General features: G+C 39.6%; 1 protein-coding gene and 1 non-coding gene across 2 annotated transcripts in view; both read left to right on the top strand.

Moving 5' to 3' along the window:
• Positions 1-16896, top strand: part of LOC114515208 (protoheme IX farnesyltransferase, mitochondrial) — a 118447-nt gene that overhangs the window by 13656 nt on the left and 87895 nt on the right. The window lies entirely within an intron of this gene.
• On the top strand, positions 11578-11706 carry LOC114515437. Its single transcript, XR_003686187.1, has one exon. It is a non-coding gene; the product is annotated as a small nucleolar RNA SNORA30/SNORA37 family (small nucleolar RNA).

Below are 16896 nucleotides of genomic sequence, written 5' to 3'. Positions count from 1 at the left end.
TGTGAGGGATGGGCGCTCAGACAGAACACGGGGCCAGAAGAAGGAAGGAGAGGTCTTTGGTATGGAGTTGGCCATGAGCCATGATATAGGTCAAGGTTGCCAAAGGTCAGCATGTAGAGGGAGTGCAGCAGAAGGCCAAAGACAGGACTTGGAAGGACATCCCCTTTCAAAGATTGGGTAGAGTGTGTTATGGAGCCTGCAAGGAAAGAACACAATCAGAGAAAGGAAACTTCTGCAGGGAAGGGCTTTCCCATAGAAGCCAGGACAGAAAACTGGGTTCAAGTAAAAGGTGCTCAGCACTTAGATGGTAGAGGTATGCTAAGCTGTCTGGCTACAGAGAGCTATTTTATTTGGCATTTAGGAAGTCAGCATTGACCAACTGCCAAATAAGGAAATAATTATTAATGTTTCCTCTTCTTGGAGTGTTAAAAGAGCTACTTGAAATAATTAATGTAATTTTTTAAAAGTTTATTCTCATAATGCTTATTTCTTTGGGAACAAAGAAGAAAGTATGATAATTCATGATTTTTTTTGTGGCCACATCTTTCTCTCCTTCACACTGGCTATTGTTTTTCCTTCCGTATACCTTATATTGTTGTATATCTAAGTAGGCAGATGCAGAGTTTGGTATTTAAGACATGGTGTCTAAATCTGAAGTGATGATTAAATTACTCATTTAATAGTACCCACTGTGCTGTAGGGTACACATCAACTCACTGCTTCCCATGTCAGTGTGCAAAGGAGCATACATAGCGAGTGTGTTCAAATGGTGCTTTCTGATCACTGTCCCCAGGGGTTCAGATCCCCTTGGCTGGGACAGAACCCAGAGATGTGCATCTTTGACAAGGATGCCAGACAATCTGATGCTAGGTGGTCCTGGACCACCCTTTGAGAAAGTGAAGTAGGTGTTACACAGGCAGGGTGCTGGTCCCAGGCCCACTGGTCTGGCTGGATGTGGGAGAACTCACCTAGTGAGAGCCAGAGCAGTCCCCACCTCCTGGGCAGCAGGAAGAGCCATCCGGGCAGGATCTGGACCACACAAGAAAGCTATGCAAAAGCAAGATGCACCTGGAGACAGGGAGGAGCAGCCTCTCCTTAACCACACATAGAAAATTCCTGGGGCAGTAAATTTCTTCTAGCATCATTTTATATATTCCATGCCCCAGGTTTCTAGATGAGCTAATTGAATTAAAGTCATTTCCATCTACATCTTCCATTTAAAGAGGCAGCACCCTTTGGGTGACCCCTACCCTTTTATTTGACCTTTTCCCTCCCTATTTAGTTTATTACTTGAATTCACACATGTCTTAGAGTCAGCAGGATTTTTTTCTTTACCAATTGATTTCTTTTGGACTCCTAACATCTTGGGCAATTCATTTATAGCTAATGATAGCCAAGGCAGAAATATCTTGGAATTAGTGATCACTTTTATAGAACTGGTCTTTCTTCCTTGGCCTCCTTTTGTTTATAGCTGTAATATACTGAGGAAAATTAACTGTAGACAAAGTGAAAGGCCAAAGAGTGGTCATTTGTAGGAGGACAGCAGGGTATGGCCGCCTGATGCCTTGGCATTAATACCAGGATCTGGGCCAAATGTTCGCTGGTGCTAATGCCATTTAAAGATTTTTCTTCTAGGAAAGGAAGTAAGATTGAGTTTATAAAGAAATAATATGTCTCCCCTGAGTTTCTCTCGCCAACTGAGCTATTTACAATGTGTGTTTGGAGTTTGTTGCAAGGACCACACTGGAGTAAAGACATTTTGGATTAGGATCATAAGGGGCTTTGGTGACCAAACTGAATTTATACTTAATATAGGTCAATAAAAAGCAGAAGTTCTTTCCTAAGTAACATCTGTGCTGAAAAGCTACAACACATTTTCTGAGACTGGAACTCTAAAATAGATTGTTTATTGGAACCAATAGATTATGCAGTTGATGGAACTGATATAAAGTACAGTCTATCAATGTACATATGGACTTTTCTTCCCACCAGGGCCTAGAATGTTGCTTTTTATTAGAAGAAAAAAGAAAACCAGGAATAGAGGATACAACTTTATTTTAGATTACTTGTTTAGTTTCCAGGGTATTGCAGTCGTCGGCTACCAGATACTGTATGAGATTCTCCACATTTTCATAAAGATATTGAGTAGAATTATAACTTCTTGAATTTTAATTTATATTTTGAAATAATTACCTTAATAATTATATGCTTATTAAATGTGGAAGTAATGTTTTTATTATTACGTGTGTGCTTTAGAAAAGTAGAAAATAAAGTTAAGCAAAAATGAGAAGAAAGGAATCCCCTATAATTCCATCCTCTCAATATAACACCCATTTTCATGATTTTGGTATATTCTAGAATTTTTTTCTATACATTTAATTTATGTATTTTTGCTTTTAAAACAAATATAAGCTCAAAATGTAAATTCTTGTGTAATTAAAAAAATTACTCTGTGTTAATATATGCACCCTGTTTAGTGTTTCCTTACAACAAAAATATAATACACAAAAGAGCCTACTCTGGCTGTGAGGTAACCAGTCCTTGGCAGACAGTTCTCCAGGCCGTGCTGTGCTGTCAGTGCTGACAGCAGTGCTCTGGGATCAGGCAGGCAGGCTGGGATTTTCTGGTCTGCCATTTAGTACTTTGTGATGATGGGACTTTCTTTTTTCAAACCTGTAAGCCTCAGTTCTTCATCTGTAAAATAGGGATAATCCTGCCTCGTAGCATTATTGTTAAGATTACGTAAGATAATGTGGGTAAACAAGTTAGTACTAAACCTAGCATATAGTAAAGTTTCAAAGAAGGTTAATTACATTATCATATCATATTATATTAATGCATATATGGTTTCTGTTGTGTTTGTATTATAAAAATGGGGTCATAATATACATTTTGTACAGTTATTTGCTTTTTTACCTAAGTAGAGATGCTTCCCCATCAATGTAATTAAAACTACCTCCTTTTTTTAAAGGTTGGTTAGTATTCTATAGTGCAGATATATTGAATTTATTGAACTATTTATTTATTTATTAATATTTAGATAGTCTCTGGTTGTTTAGTATTAAAATAATGATTTTTAATATTATCATACATAAGTTTTTATACACATTTATTTCTGAAAGGTCCTCAGATCCTTAGAAGTACACCTTCTTTTTAATGCATATATAGTGTGTCATTGCATGTTTAAACTATAATTTATTGGCCACCACACCATTTAGATTGTTTTCAGTTTTTTATTATTATTATAAATACTGCTGTAATTAATATCTCTGAAGTCTGTGGTAGTTTTCCTAGAACAGTGCCTCAGAGTGGCCTTGCTGACTCAGAAGCCATGCTCACTCTGAAAACTGTTGGTTTTCATTAACTAATCTCCCTGGAGAAAGGTTTGACCTGCTTATGTGATTACTAAAGTGACTACCAACTCACCTACCTTCACCAGTAAATGATGGGTGTTCATATTGTCTTCTAAACAACTACCAATTTGATGGGTGGAAAATGCCACTTAAGTTTTCTATGTTTAAAATTGCTAATGAGTGTTATTTCCATCTGTTGAATGGTGACTTGCATTGTTTTTTTTTTAACATGGCCTATCTGCCCTCTGTCCAGTCCTCTGTTCAGTGCTTGTCTGTCTTTATTGCTTATAAGAGTTCTTTACATAGAAAAGATCTGAACCCATTATGTTTACCTGTTGTAAATGTTTCATCCCTTGTATGCTGTTTGCCTCTGGTTTTCATTTATCATTATTTTGATGTGCAAATGTTAATGTAATGTAATTAAATCTATCAATATTTTTTCTCATAGCTTCTGGTTTTTGTGCAATGCTTAGGCTCTCCCACAGAAAAGTTTTATAAATGTCTGTATTTTTAAACATATTTTTATAATTTTACATTTTACATGTAAAATCTTTACTTACAGAAAATGGTATAAGGTGGAGATCTACCCAGTTTTTAATTAGTCATTAAGTGGTGTTAAATGCCACATTCACAAATTTAAGAATTTGTGAAGCTCTGTTGCTAGACAAATCTTAATCGCCCATATCCCTCCAAAACTATTAATTTTTTAATTGGAATTTTAACATATTTATAGATTAACTTGGTGGGAAATTGAGATATTTACCATATTCATCATCATTTATCCAGAAATTCTTTTATGCTGCTCAGATTTTATAGTTTTCTTTAAATAGGTTATATACATTTACTGAATAAATTAATTTTGGAGTACTTAAAAAATTGGTTTTTTAATTGCCCTTTTGTGAGTTTTTTAGGTAGCAATCAAATAATGATGAGATTATTTCTCTTTTTTTGGTATTTATAGCAATTACTTAATTTTTGGTGTAATTGCTTCACTGTTAAACTCTCTCCACTGTTTTTCTCACTCTAACTTTTCACTCCATTCTGAAGGAGGTGTGTTATGTACAGCACTGATTTGATTTTATGCCATCTATTTTTCATTCTCATGACTTTCAGTGTTCTGTTAGAGCAGTATTTGCCTTCTGTACACTTTACTTTAACCACCTTATCTGTTTTATGCGGTGTTTTCTTCTACTTACTCTGCTCATTCACCTGCTATTCACTGGGTCCCTATTATGTCTCAGGTGTGCCCTTCCCACCTGCATGGGTCGAATGCACTGAATGCAGTGAATAGGGTAGGCGGGTGGGTGGGGCGTCAGCCCCTGCCACGTGGGCCTTCCTCTAATGAGGAGGTTGTCGTCTACAAATTCTGTGGTGCATCTGTGTTACAAATATATTCAAACTCATTTTTTTCATGCTCCTTTTATTTCTTTGATGTTATAGAATCTTTGTTATAAGTCTTGATATTGACCCATTTTACCTCTTTACTTTGATCCATCCCCAGATGAAGAGAAGATGATTCCAGACAGTAGTAAGTCCCTCAAAGAGTATAATCTGTATGAGGGCAGGGTGATTTGTCTGTTTGTACTGTCTTGTCAGTACCTGGAGTAGCTGGAGTACCTGGAGCAGTGCCTGGTCCTTACTAGGTGCTCATTATGTGTTAATTGAATGAATGCCTGGTGGGATTTTTCTTCATCTAACAGTTTTTACTTGACATTATTGGGCTTCTGTACTTGCAATTGAAGCTAAAAGATGGAAGCTATCTGCTTACATTACTGGTGTAACATTCCTGTGGCCTGAAGGAAATGAATGCAGTGTGAGCTACTAGCAAAGCAACTTTTTCTCTCCAAGGTATTTTCACTGTGCTTTTGAAACCCCACAGTGCCAGTGTCCTGCTTTCCATACCTGGTTTTTGGTGTGGTCTGCCTGTGCTCTCAGAATACAGTGCCTATGCCCAGCCATTTCTCTGGTGCTGCCTCCTCCTGAGCTGGCAGAATCCCCTGCTGTGCTGGGCCTAGCGGTAGTGGGTGGCCTGCTGCCTGGAATTAGGGCATGCAGCAATGGTTCTGCATTGTCCCAGTGAGAACCATGGTAAGGTGAGAACCTGCTCTCTTTTTGGTGGGACCACTCTTCTCTCCCTCCAGCGGAGATGCAGCTTATCTGAAGACTCCTGCTTTGAGGGTAAAGGGACTTGCCATAGAGTGGGCACATCACACCCATAGGCCACCCTGGGCTCTGCACCTGCCTCCTTACCTCTTCAGAGCAGGCGAGTGACGCACACTGTCAGGTATCCTTTATTTCTCATATTTACCCATTGCTTTATTAGTTGATATTTAGGTAGTCTAATTTTTTGCTATTCAGGTAATGAAAGTAGTAAGTCAGCTCTTGGCAACTATTTTCAATTTAATGTCATCTGTACTATATTTGACAAGCATTTTGGGGGGTTTTAGTGTCCCCTACTTAATTTATTGCTGATAATAAGTTTATTTTTATTTTTATTTTTATTTTTACTCCTGCATTTCAGCTGGTTTTGGGTGGGAGAGGGCCATGTAGATACTTGAACCAGTGTTCTAGTTCAGATGAAAAAATACATATATCGTGGCTAATTCTGTTTTCTGATTATTTGTTTTCTATTCAGTTTGGTGTTAAATGGATTGATTGTAAGTGTAAGGTGCTGCAGTAGATGCATGTAAAGGAGTGGAAAGAAAAATTTCATGAGGATAATAATCTCTTTAAAGAAGAGAAAAACTGGGTTGACAATGGGTTCAGCTGCACCTAACTGAAAACTTGAAGAACAGTGACATAAATAAATAGAGGGTTTATTTTTCTCTTGTATCGAGGAGTCTGAAATAGGAGTGCAGAGCTAGTGCTAAAGGATGGAGTCAACATACCTAGTCCCCTTCTGTTTGTTCCGTACTTACTAGCAAGTGGCTTCTGTTCTCCGGACCACAAGTGGGCTGCCACTGCCCAATCTCTGTGTTGTCTTCCAGGCAGAAAGAAGGAAGAAGGGGGACAATGTAAAAAGGCAGAAACTTCTTCACAAGAATTCACCTTTTTATTTGGGAAGGAAAGCTCTTGGTAGGAACTTCTTTTATCTCATTGACCAGTGGCTACCTCTAGAGCTGCAAGAGAGGTTGCCAAGTATGGCATAATTCTTACCTCTATCATTTCAAAAGTCAGAGCTAAAATCCAGCCTAGTTAACTCTCTGTGTCCTCATGGTGCCTACTGGGCTGTCTCCTCATGCAGCGTGTTCCTTTCTTGGAAAGGGATAATGAGGCTTCCCATCTCGTCACTTCCCACTTTTCAAAGAAAATAAAATACCACCCCTTAGTCTGCTCTGGGACTATAGCCTCACATGTGCACTTCATATGTGGTATATTTAAATGAAGACTAATTTTCCAACTCGACATTTACTTTTCCAGGACTGGCTGTAGATAGATGTGGACTGATCTGTTAATAGTTTTTCCCTATCATCTTGACAATCAAATACACATTTTGAGACTCCTAGTTAGTGATGGGCGATTGTTGGTACTGGATATGCAACAGAGAAGAGCCAACTAGCTCAAGTATATGTCTACATTGTACAAGTTTGGGCTGCTGGTGAGACTTCAGCTGAATGAGGAGATGAGCCAGGTGGCACCATCCACTGGCCTCTCGGACATTGCTGCACCCCAGCAGTCCCAAGGGCCTGGCTTCTTCTTGCTCAGCTTTCCTCTTCACCCCAGCGTCTACCACCGGCGCAGAGAACTTCATTGTCTTCAGTAGCCTTAATATTTTATTTGCCATCTGAGATACTGGGAATGTTTGTTATAAGGCAGATTTCTAGGCCTCATCTCCCTAAACATTTTTATTTAGCGTCTGGGGTGGGGTCTAGGAATCTGTCTTTAAACAGAACATCTTGTTAGTAATGGTCCCAGACCATGCCTGGAGAAACTTCTTATTTGGAGAACACATTCAACACCGTCTACCCTACCCATTCCTCTCAGCAAACTACATTGCTCCCCATTTCTAACAAAAGTAGAGGTTGAGTGCTCATCAAGTGGAAACTCTGCAACTCCCTGCTAATGCAGTTAATCTGATTTCTCACCTGTCATTGCTTTTACCTGTTTCCTCTGCCCTAACCTCCCATCAGCAGAGGGCTCCATGAACATGACATCTGGGAGTCCTAGATTCTGCAAGTCCAAGCAGGTCTCCCTCCTCCATGGAGAGTGTGCTTTCGGAGTCTCCGGAGAGGAGTAGGTGATCGCTTTTCAGTCAGGTCTGATGCATGAGGTGCCTTGTTATCATTCTGGGGTGTTTTCAAGAGCTTGGTTTCCATTTCCAAGCAAAGTATGCTAGTGCCTCATTTATTGAGATTAAGGAATGAAACACAGAAGAGAATTTTAAAAGAATGTTACAAGACTATCTCTTTAGGTACTAACAAGTTCTTATTCAGTAGCTTTTTCCCTTTCTATCATAAGAAGGGGGTTGTGAATTTGGAGTAGAGAATGAAAAGAGGGGTTCTAACATATCAGTGTTTTGTGAAACAATACAAGTGTGCATCTTTACCTTTATTTACACTTTGTTCTATTTTGCCTGCAGGGAGAGTGAAAGTTGATCTGGAATTCTCTCTCACCCTATGGCTTTTGTGCTTGCTATGCCTTCTGCTCCTGACACTTACATCTCACCCTTTTTACTGTTCACCAGGCTGACTCCTACTTATCCTTAGTCTTCAACTTTTATATCACTTTTGGAAGCCTTCTAAGTTAGGAAGCCCTTAGGAATCCTTTGCAGCATCCTTGGCTCCATCTGCAGAAGTGCTACTACATTGTGTTGTAATGTAATGCCTGTTGACTTGTCTGCATCATCACCAGTGTGTGAGCGCCAAGAGGGCAGGGACCACGTCGCTCTGGATGACTGTTGCATTCTCATGGCCTAGCTCATGCCTTGCACATAACAGATGCTCAGAAAATAGAAGCTCAGTGGGATAAAAAGTACAGTCATACCTCAGTACTCGTCAGCTTCTGAACTCATCAAACCCTATACTCATCATATTTGGAAGAGAAAAAAATGTTTTAGCACTCAGCTTGCTTGGCACTAGTCACACTTGCTAGAACTTGTATGAGTCACAACATCGCCTAGCAAGAGAAAATGCTTCATTGTTTGGTAATGGTGGGTTTCTGCATTTGTCATGAGTTCTGGAGTAAATTAACAATGAGTACCAAGGTATCAACTTTGATGCCACTGTTTGCAGAATTTTGAACAGATTAGCCTTTTAATAATAAGTATTCAATTACAGTAAGTCCTCAGTTCATGTCATCAATAGGTACTTGGAAAGTGACTTTAAGCAAAACAACATAACAAAACCAGTTTTCCTTTAGGCTAATTGATACAAACAAGAGTTAAGTGCTGGTCATAGAAATCACCAAACTTGTTAATGAAAACAAAAAACACTTATTATATTAAACTTTGAAATATATGTGAGCTATTTAAGCATACATACTAGATATATTGCCTCAATACTAATATACCTTAATAAAATACTAAGTGAAATAAAATTAATATTTTTAATTTAAAAAAGAAAGATAATTATTTTCCAACTTGCTTTATTCCACTTCAGGGTCCCAGTGGCCAGAGCGTATCTGGACAGCTTAGGGCACAAAGCAGGACCCACCCTGGAAAGGACGCCCTTCCATCCAAAGGCCACTCACACGCACTCATCAGACTGGGACAGTTGAGACACATCAGTTCGCCTCACGCTCACGTCTTTGGGATGTGGGAGGAAATGCATGCATACATGGGAAGAACATGCAAACTCCACACAGACAGTGGCCTCTGCTTGAATTGATTTCTTTTTTCTGATCAACATTTTAATGAAAGGTCACTGAACAACATGACCTTATTCAGTCAAAGACCTGCTGTATTTTACTGTGCTACACCTTTGGGTGCTTAGTGGTAACTGAAAATATTGTTCCCGATGACTCTAGCTGCTGTGCTTTGTAGTTCCATCTGCTTTTTACAGCATTGCTTTCACCTGTTGTCATTGTGTCCTGAAGTTTTTAATATGCTGCCTCACTTTGTACTCAGCATAAGTGGGGAATAGAAATGGCCCTGTGTGGTTCTCTGAAAGGTTTTTGAATTTGCAAAAGCTATACCCCTTGAAGCTCAGAGGGATGCTCAACAACTTGACTTTGTCAAAGTCTGTTGGGTCCTCACCCAAGAGACTTTATTTTTCAGATTACTAGTGAATGTAAATGTTACCAATGAATCAATCATGTGTTAGGTTTGGCAAATGATGATTATTGATTGTCAGTTTTATTTAAAGGGACATCAACACCATTCAGGGAGTTTTTCCAGTTGTTCATCATCTTAAAAGTAATTAAAAGATTTTCCTTACTAGAAAGTTTTCTTGAATGTCTAGAATAATAACATAGCCATTATTATTGCATAACTATATTTGGTTTCTCAGAGTAAGTGGAAGTACTCAGTGCAAAAGAAAATAATGATACATCACTACATACATGTATTTATGTCCAGATGCAGAGACGAGTGAGTAGGCTCGTTTTCCTGACCTGCTACAGGTGCTGTATAAAATACTCAAATGTAGATAAACACAAAATACTGTCAAAATCAGAAGGATACTTTAAATGAATATGTAATCTTAATTCTTTATTATTTTAAGCGTTTATCATAAAATATCTGCTCTCTAGACAATGACACAATTTTGATAAGAAACTGAGAAAAGTCTTCATTATTTTAATAACTGCACAACTGAAAATTCCTTTTTGCCAAACCTATTTTTCAAAAGCCATGTTTCCACTTCTTAAATGTTTGATAGGCATCATTTTATGGAAAAGTTTTTTAGCTAATTACACAGGATATAAAGTGTTCGGTCAAGTATATAGAGAAGGAATGTTTTTTTTTTATTGAGAAGGGGAAAAACTAAAAATAGGATGACAAAGTAGAAAAGCTTAAAAGCAATGGAAAAACTAACTGAAAGAACAATCTTATGTTTTCCTTCAGTGTTGCATAATTAACTTTTCTATAAACTGATTTTATTTATGTATTTATTTAAACAGATATGATAGATACTTTATTTCCCTTTTCTGAGTGCTGACTATAAATGCAAACCAAATGCTTCTTGGTTAATTTCCTTAGTGATCATACTTAATGTTTTGTTTTGGTAACAGGGTCACTCAGTAAATTTGAAGTTATGACTTTTAATTTGGTCCTAGAATTTTTCAGACCAGCTTTGGTCATTAACTATATGAAAAGAAGAAGGAAAACAGGAAGACACCCTAAGTTCTTAGTTTTGCAGCTGTGTTATTTAAAAAATCTCTATAAAGTCTTATCTTTTAACCAGAAGTGGCTATGGTTTGTAATCAGTTGCCTCTGATTGATATTCTTTAATGTGGCTGAGGAAAAAAATACCACATCTCTCATCAATTGACTTTTCATCTGAACTTAACAGTAGGCATCAGAATTATCACCTTCTTTGATATACGTGTTGGTAAGATGCCTGTTTCAGGAGGTTCACAGAACACTGCCAAGCCAGGGAGCCTGAAACACTCAAACTAGAAACTGAACTATTTAAAGCTTAAGGTGTTAATAGAAATGAAGAGAGAGGAGGAAATCACACATACAGCTATGAAGTAAAAAATACATGCTCATTTTAAAATCAGAAGAGACTTAATTACTGCCTCTTAATTAAATTATATAATTTTAAACTTTGAGAGCAACTAAAAAAGCCTGTCCCTTGGTTGGACACATTTGTAAACAAAAGCATGTACAGATTTATTAACTGCTTATTCTCTATCAGCTTTGTGCACAAAAGAACCTTAGAATACCTCTCAGGTTTGTAGGATATAAAATACAATATTGCATTATATCTACTATCAAGGATAATGAGATACAATATATCACAAGGGTAATTTAAAACCTATAGAGAATCAAAATCATTTAGCCAGTGATATTAACATTTCTGCCAAATCTTTTATCAGAGTTGATAACTACCCCAATTGATTTATTGGAATTTTGTTTTTTACTCAGTTCATTTGGGGCCAGGCTTTAAAAATAGTGAGGCATTAAAAGACAGAGATAGAAGCAGGTTGTAGATGAACAGTTTTTAAATATAATCCTTATAGTTAATTGATGATATCAGAAAGGAAAGAAATTGCCTCCATTATGCTTTTGCTCAGAGATCAATAGCTCTCAAAGTATGGAGCATTTTTTAAAAATATATATCCCTTAGCACTTTCACAGGTCCTCCTGTGGGCAGTGGGGCCAGGATTTGGTAGCTGGTGCTGAAAGAAAACCCGTGAGTGCATCCTTGCCCTGGGACTGTGCCAGTGGCAGCTGTCAATGACACAGAAAGAAAAAAATGTATTCTTGATAAAGCTGCTTCTTCCAAAAAACCTCCTACATATTGGACAAGATGCAAAAACCCTTCAGGTGGTTCGTTGCTGCTTGGGAAAGTGTACTGTGTTGTGAGAACTGGGGAGGCTGGCGAACTTGCACTCCAGGCCCCACGCAGCCTCAGTTTTAGGGTGACAAAACCCACCAGTGCAGAAGCGTCAGCCTGGGCAGCGAGGCTCCTTCCCACCTCATGTGCTGCTCTCTCTTCTCTGTGACTCACAATTCCCACTAAGTCCTGTGGTGTAAGAAACATTTTCATGGGCTCAGAGCAGACATACAGTGTCGTTAAAGCTTCAGTGGCCTGGTTTTTGATTTTGTAATCAGCAACATGGGTGTGTGTGTGTGTGTGTGTGTGTGTGTGTCTTCCTTTCATTTAGTTGCATTTTCTTCTGAAAATGAGTCTTTGGAATACTTGTTAAAAGAATATCTGTAAAGCAGAGACCCTGACATTGTGCGTAAACTGTGTGGCTCCTGATGAGATCCTGGACTGAGTTCATTACCACTGATGTGCAGGTGGATGTCCATATGTAAAATCAAATGTTAATACCTACTTTGCTTGCCCTGCTCTTTGTTTTAGAGCAGGGTTCTCCAAGGTTTGTTAGTCATGTACTTTACCAGTAAAAAGTTTTAAGTGCACATATATATTTATAATATTTATACCACTGTATATAAATGTCATACCTAAGAAAGTGTATAGTTATTTATAAATAAAATTTGTTTACTCCTACACCTATGTATTATATTTATTTTAAGATATGCCAACTGAGTGCTTTTGAAGAAAGAATTAAAAAGTCAAATGCAAGTGAAAGTTTCCATATTTTCTTCTCACACCCCCAAGGTATCCACACCATTTTGAGTGCAGTGTTTCTGAGATTTAAATAAATGTAAAACCACTATGGCATTGTAAACTGCTTCACAAATGTATGTTTGTTTTTATATCTTTATTGTCATCTTTACTCCACACTTATTAAGAACTACTTTCCAGTCACATCCCTAGAGTGACAGGTAGCTTAGATTATAAGTCAGAGGGGTGTGGCACTTTTGTGAAATGTTTTGTTGTTTCTTGAACCTCCCTTACACACCACTTTTAGATCTAAGCTTAGTAGCCAGAGAAATATGTCACCCAAATTCTAGGAACCATATTTTGATAATTACCAAGAATGCCATTTAGTAAGCCCTTACCATTTACGAGGCACTGTGCTAAGTGCTTTTGTTAATAGTGAAAAACCAGTGTGTTTTTAAAAGGTGTCCCTCAGCATGGCAAGAGTGTGGAAGTCGAGGATGGTGGGTCACCAGGGACACTGAGCTTGGAGAAGCACAGGCTGTGGGCCTGTTCCGTTTGCATGATTGAAGGGCTGTGCTGAGCAAAAATTAATTGACTGTTGCCCAAAACAACAGAAGTTACATCTGTAGGTGGGTATTTCCAGAAGGTTGATTTGACCTGGTTTAAGAGAGAACTTGCCTATAGCTGGAATTCTTCTATACAGAAGAGTTTGCCCAGGGAGAAATAAATTCCTGGATTCGCAGATACCATCCATCTACAATGTTAACTTAGGACAGAGATCAGACTAGTTAACCCTAGACTCCCTTTTAAGATTTTATTATTTTTGAGTGAATTATGTTTAGCTCCTTTGCTGTAGTTGCATATATTTACTTAAACAATGCCACCAGCTACAAAATGTGTACCTACACCCCTGTTGGCACTGTTGCCGTCCTCCCAGGTACTCACTGCGGCCTGCCCTGTGCAGGGCTGTGGTTCCCTGAGTCGGTGTTCCTCCATGTGGGTCAGTCCTCTGTGCTGTTGGTAGGCTGGCTTTTCTTAAATGCCATCCTTGTTACAGCATGTGTTAGTTCTCTCTTACTGCAAAACATGTTACCACACACTTAGCAGTTTAAAACAACACAATGTTGCTATTTCAGAAGTCCAGGCAGGGCCTGGCTGGATTCTCTGCTGAGTCTTACCAGCCTGAAATCAGTGTGTTTGCTTAGGGCTGTGGTTCTCCTTGGGGCTCGAGGTCCCCTTCCAGGCTCACTGGTGGTTGTCATAGTCCATTTCTACGCCTCTCTGGACAGAGGTCCTGTTTCCCTACCAGAGGTCAGCTGTGGACTGCCCTGCTCCTGGAGGCCTCCATAGTTTTGCCACGAGGCCCTCGGGGGCAGTTCACATTAGGGATGCTTGCCTACTTCCAGACCAGTTGGACTTGCCTAATTGTGACTATTTCAAAATAATTTTTTAAAAGTATAGAGAGCAAACGTAAGAACTTCCTGGAGAAAGCAGGCAGATAAGAGACGGTATTTTTTGAATGCGGTTAGTGATGGGATGTGGAAGGTGGTGTCCCTGACCTGCCGTAGGCCAGGGCTTGTGGTTCAGGAGAGATCGATTGGTGAGGCTGGAGCGGTGAAAACGTGGGCCCCATGGTCAGGATGACCTTTATCTCTAAGCACCGTCACAGGCTGTTAGTGAACCTGTGTGGGGTGCGTGTGGACTGGCTGGACCCCCGCCCCGCCCCAGCAGCGGGGTGGCGATGGCGCAGGCTGTGTCTGACGGGAGATTAGCTTCCCAGGCCTCCAGAGTCACCCTTGTGCCTGCAGACAGTGCCTCTGGGCCTCGGCTTGGTGGGTCAAGCTTCGTTGGCAGCATCGATGGCAGCATCGATTTTATGTTTATTTGTGAAGGGACAGAATATGAGATTACCAAATAAAATATAATTTCAAGTGTTATTAATGAAAGAACATATTACCTTCCTTTTAATGAGATCCCGGTGGTGTAAAATGATTCCTTGTAATGAACCCCAGGAAATCAATGAGAAGCTGAATTACAGCTGTGGCAGTGCTGCGTGGGAGCAGTGCCCTGTGGGAGCAGTGCTGCGTGGGAGCAGTGCCCTGTGGGAGCAGTGCTTGAGGCAGGTCTGCTTGCACCGCCTGTCAGACCTCTAGAGGCCTTGCTCTTTCTTTAAGGCAGTTGTTTTTGATGAAGTAAGTGTAAATACATCCTTTGTTAGCTTTTGATTTTTTGGGGAAATGTGCTCAAAATTTAGATTTTCTCTGCTATAATAATGACCCCTATCATTTTTTAATATACATTGCCATTTGCAATTTGTACGTTTTTATATTAGGTGCTATTTCTGTTTTGTAAATTTAGTCATTGTCATGTCTTACCTTTCCCTTTCTCAGTTTTTTGCAAACCACTTTCTATCTCTCAACTTGTCAGTGGACCCCAATAGTTAAAAATTTAATGTGCTTTCTGTATGGTTCACAACTCATTGAAGCCCTAAGGTGAATAGAAAGAAAAACAAGATACTTCTGCTCTGAATTAACACTTTCGCTTTCATGTAACTACATACTCTTTGATTTTAAATTTCTTTTTACATTTTTATTTTGATAGTTTAATGATGATGGTGTTTTCTTGTCCACTGGGGTGATAATTGATTTTTTCTTACTTGTTTATAAGGCAAACTACAAAATACTGATATGGATATTTAGAGATACCTAAGGCAGTATTTTATTTTGGTGATTCTAGCTTTTGCTAATTACATAGTGAGAAAGGATTTTCTGTGCTCTTATAGCCACCAAAGATGTTTATAAGCCGTCTACTTTTGATTTAAGGTTCAAGACTTTAAAATAGTCATGAGTTATTCTGAATGATTTATTCTGTAATAAAAGCAATTTACTTAGCTCCCTTTGAGAGGGAATACCACTCAGTCTCTTTTCCCTCAGATTCTCCCTTCGACACCTCAGCCTTTCTTCCTGGGTGGCAGCATTCCTCTAGTGCAGTTGAGAAGCAGCCTGGGTGTTGCTTGTTGCGACACATGGGCCGTGTGCAAGGAGTCGTCTAGCCCACCTGGGGAGCTGGTGAGTAGTGCAGAACGAGATGACGAGATGACGCTCACTGTGGAACGCCCGCCCGCCTGTCCGTGAGGCTTTGCAGTGTATGGTGTGGTAGCTGTAAAACCTGAAAAAGCTACTCCAAGAACGGTGCTATTTGAGCATCCTGAAAGGAGTTTTGTTTGCTCTAAAAAAATGGTGCTTTTCTTGATGGTCACTAACTGTGCATGTGTATGGCTGTCATACAAGAGGCTGTTCTTTCCCTGTCTCACTTGGGTAAAATATCCTTTTACATGCACCTGCAACTACTGTTTTCAAAGCGTGGAATCACTGTGGCATTTTCTTTTGGGCATAAGTCGTTAGAGAATTAGAGAGCTAAAATTTTCCTCAGAATGTTTCCTTTGAAATAGTGTTTAGTCTTGGATTGCTGCCCTGGGTCCATGGGGGTTTGCTGCTGTTCTGTACGTAGGTGAAATCGCCGTGTTCTGACTTGTGTACCAAAGTGGGCAGGGCCGGCACAGGAAGGGAGAGGGGACAGTGCGTGCTTCCTGGCCTAAGCCAGGCCACTTTTCTCCTTGATGTGTCTCTGTGACTTCCAATAAGTCTCCTGTTTGCCTTTAGCTGCTAGTCTTCTGCTCGTTGTCTCTTTCCAAATCGGTATTTTCATTCCTAAACCTTGTTTGGTCTGCTTACACCTTACCCCATCCTCTTTTCTGGAGGCAGATCTCCCCCTGGGAGATTCTGATGCACACCACATGTGGGGGCTGCCAGGCTAAAGGAAGGACTCCTTTGCTAAATACACACTCTGTAGAAAATTCTGGTTTAGGTTGAAAATCCACATATGTCTTTAGGTCACCTTTGCAAATTGTCATTTACCCCAGTCAAAGAAATAGAAATATCAAGAAGCCTGTGCCTAACCAAGGTGTTATGGTCAGGGCTTGCGGAACTATAAATAAAGTTTCTGTACACTGCTGGTAGGATGAGAAAGAAGGGCATGCCTGCCGGTCTGTGACCACGAGAAGGAGTAATCTGTTTCTCTGGCATGTACTCATGGATGTCAGTGGAGGTGCCTTTCAGCCTTGCTTCCCCGTGGCCCCTCCCATGTTTACTTGACATCCGTGACACCTCATCCTCCTGATTCTTGCCTCTAAATAGTCTTTGTCAGTGTCTGCCATTTGTCTGTGTCTGTATAAAATTTGGGTGTTTTTTATACACTGCTTTTCACTCTATTTGTTGTCCATCATCGATCTTATTCGTTCCCTCGGGCTCAGCCATGGTCTGTAGGCACATGACTCCAGAGTTGTGTGCCTCCCTCCTGTCTCCAGT

This window comes from Phyllostomus discolor, chromosome 8, assembly GCF_004126475.2.
Source record: "Phyllostomus discolor isolate MPI-MPIP mPhyDis1 chromosome 8, mPhyDis1.pri.v3, whole genome shotgun sequence".
Classification (NCBI taxonomy): Eukaryota; Metazoa; Chordata; class Mammalia; order Chiroptera; family Phyllostomidae; genus Phyllostomus; species Phyllostomus discolor.
This window is presented reverse-complemented; position numbering and strand designations above follow the sequence as displayed.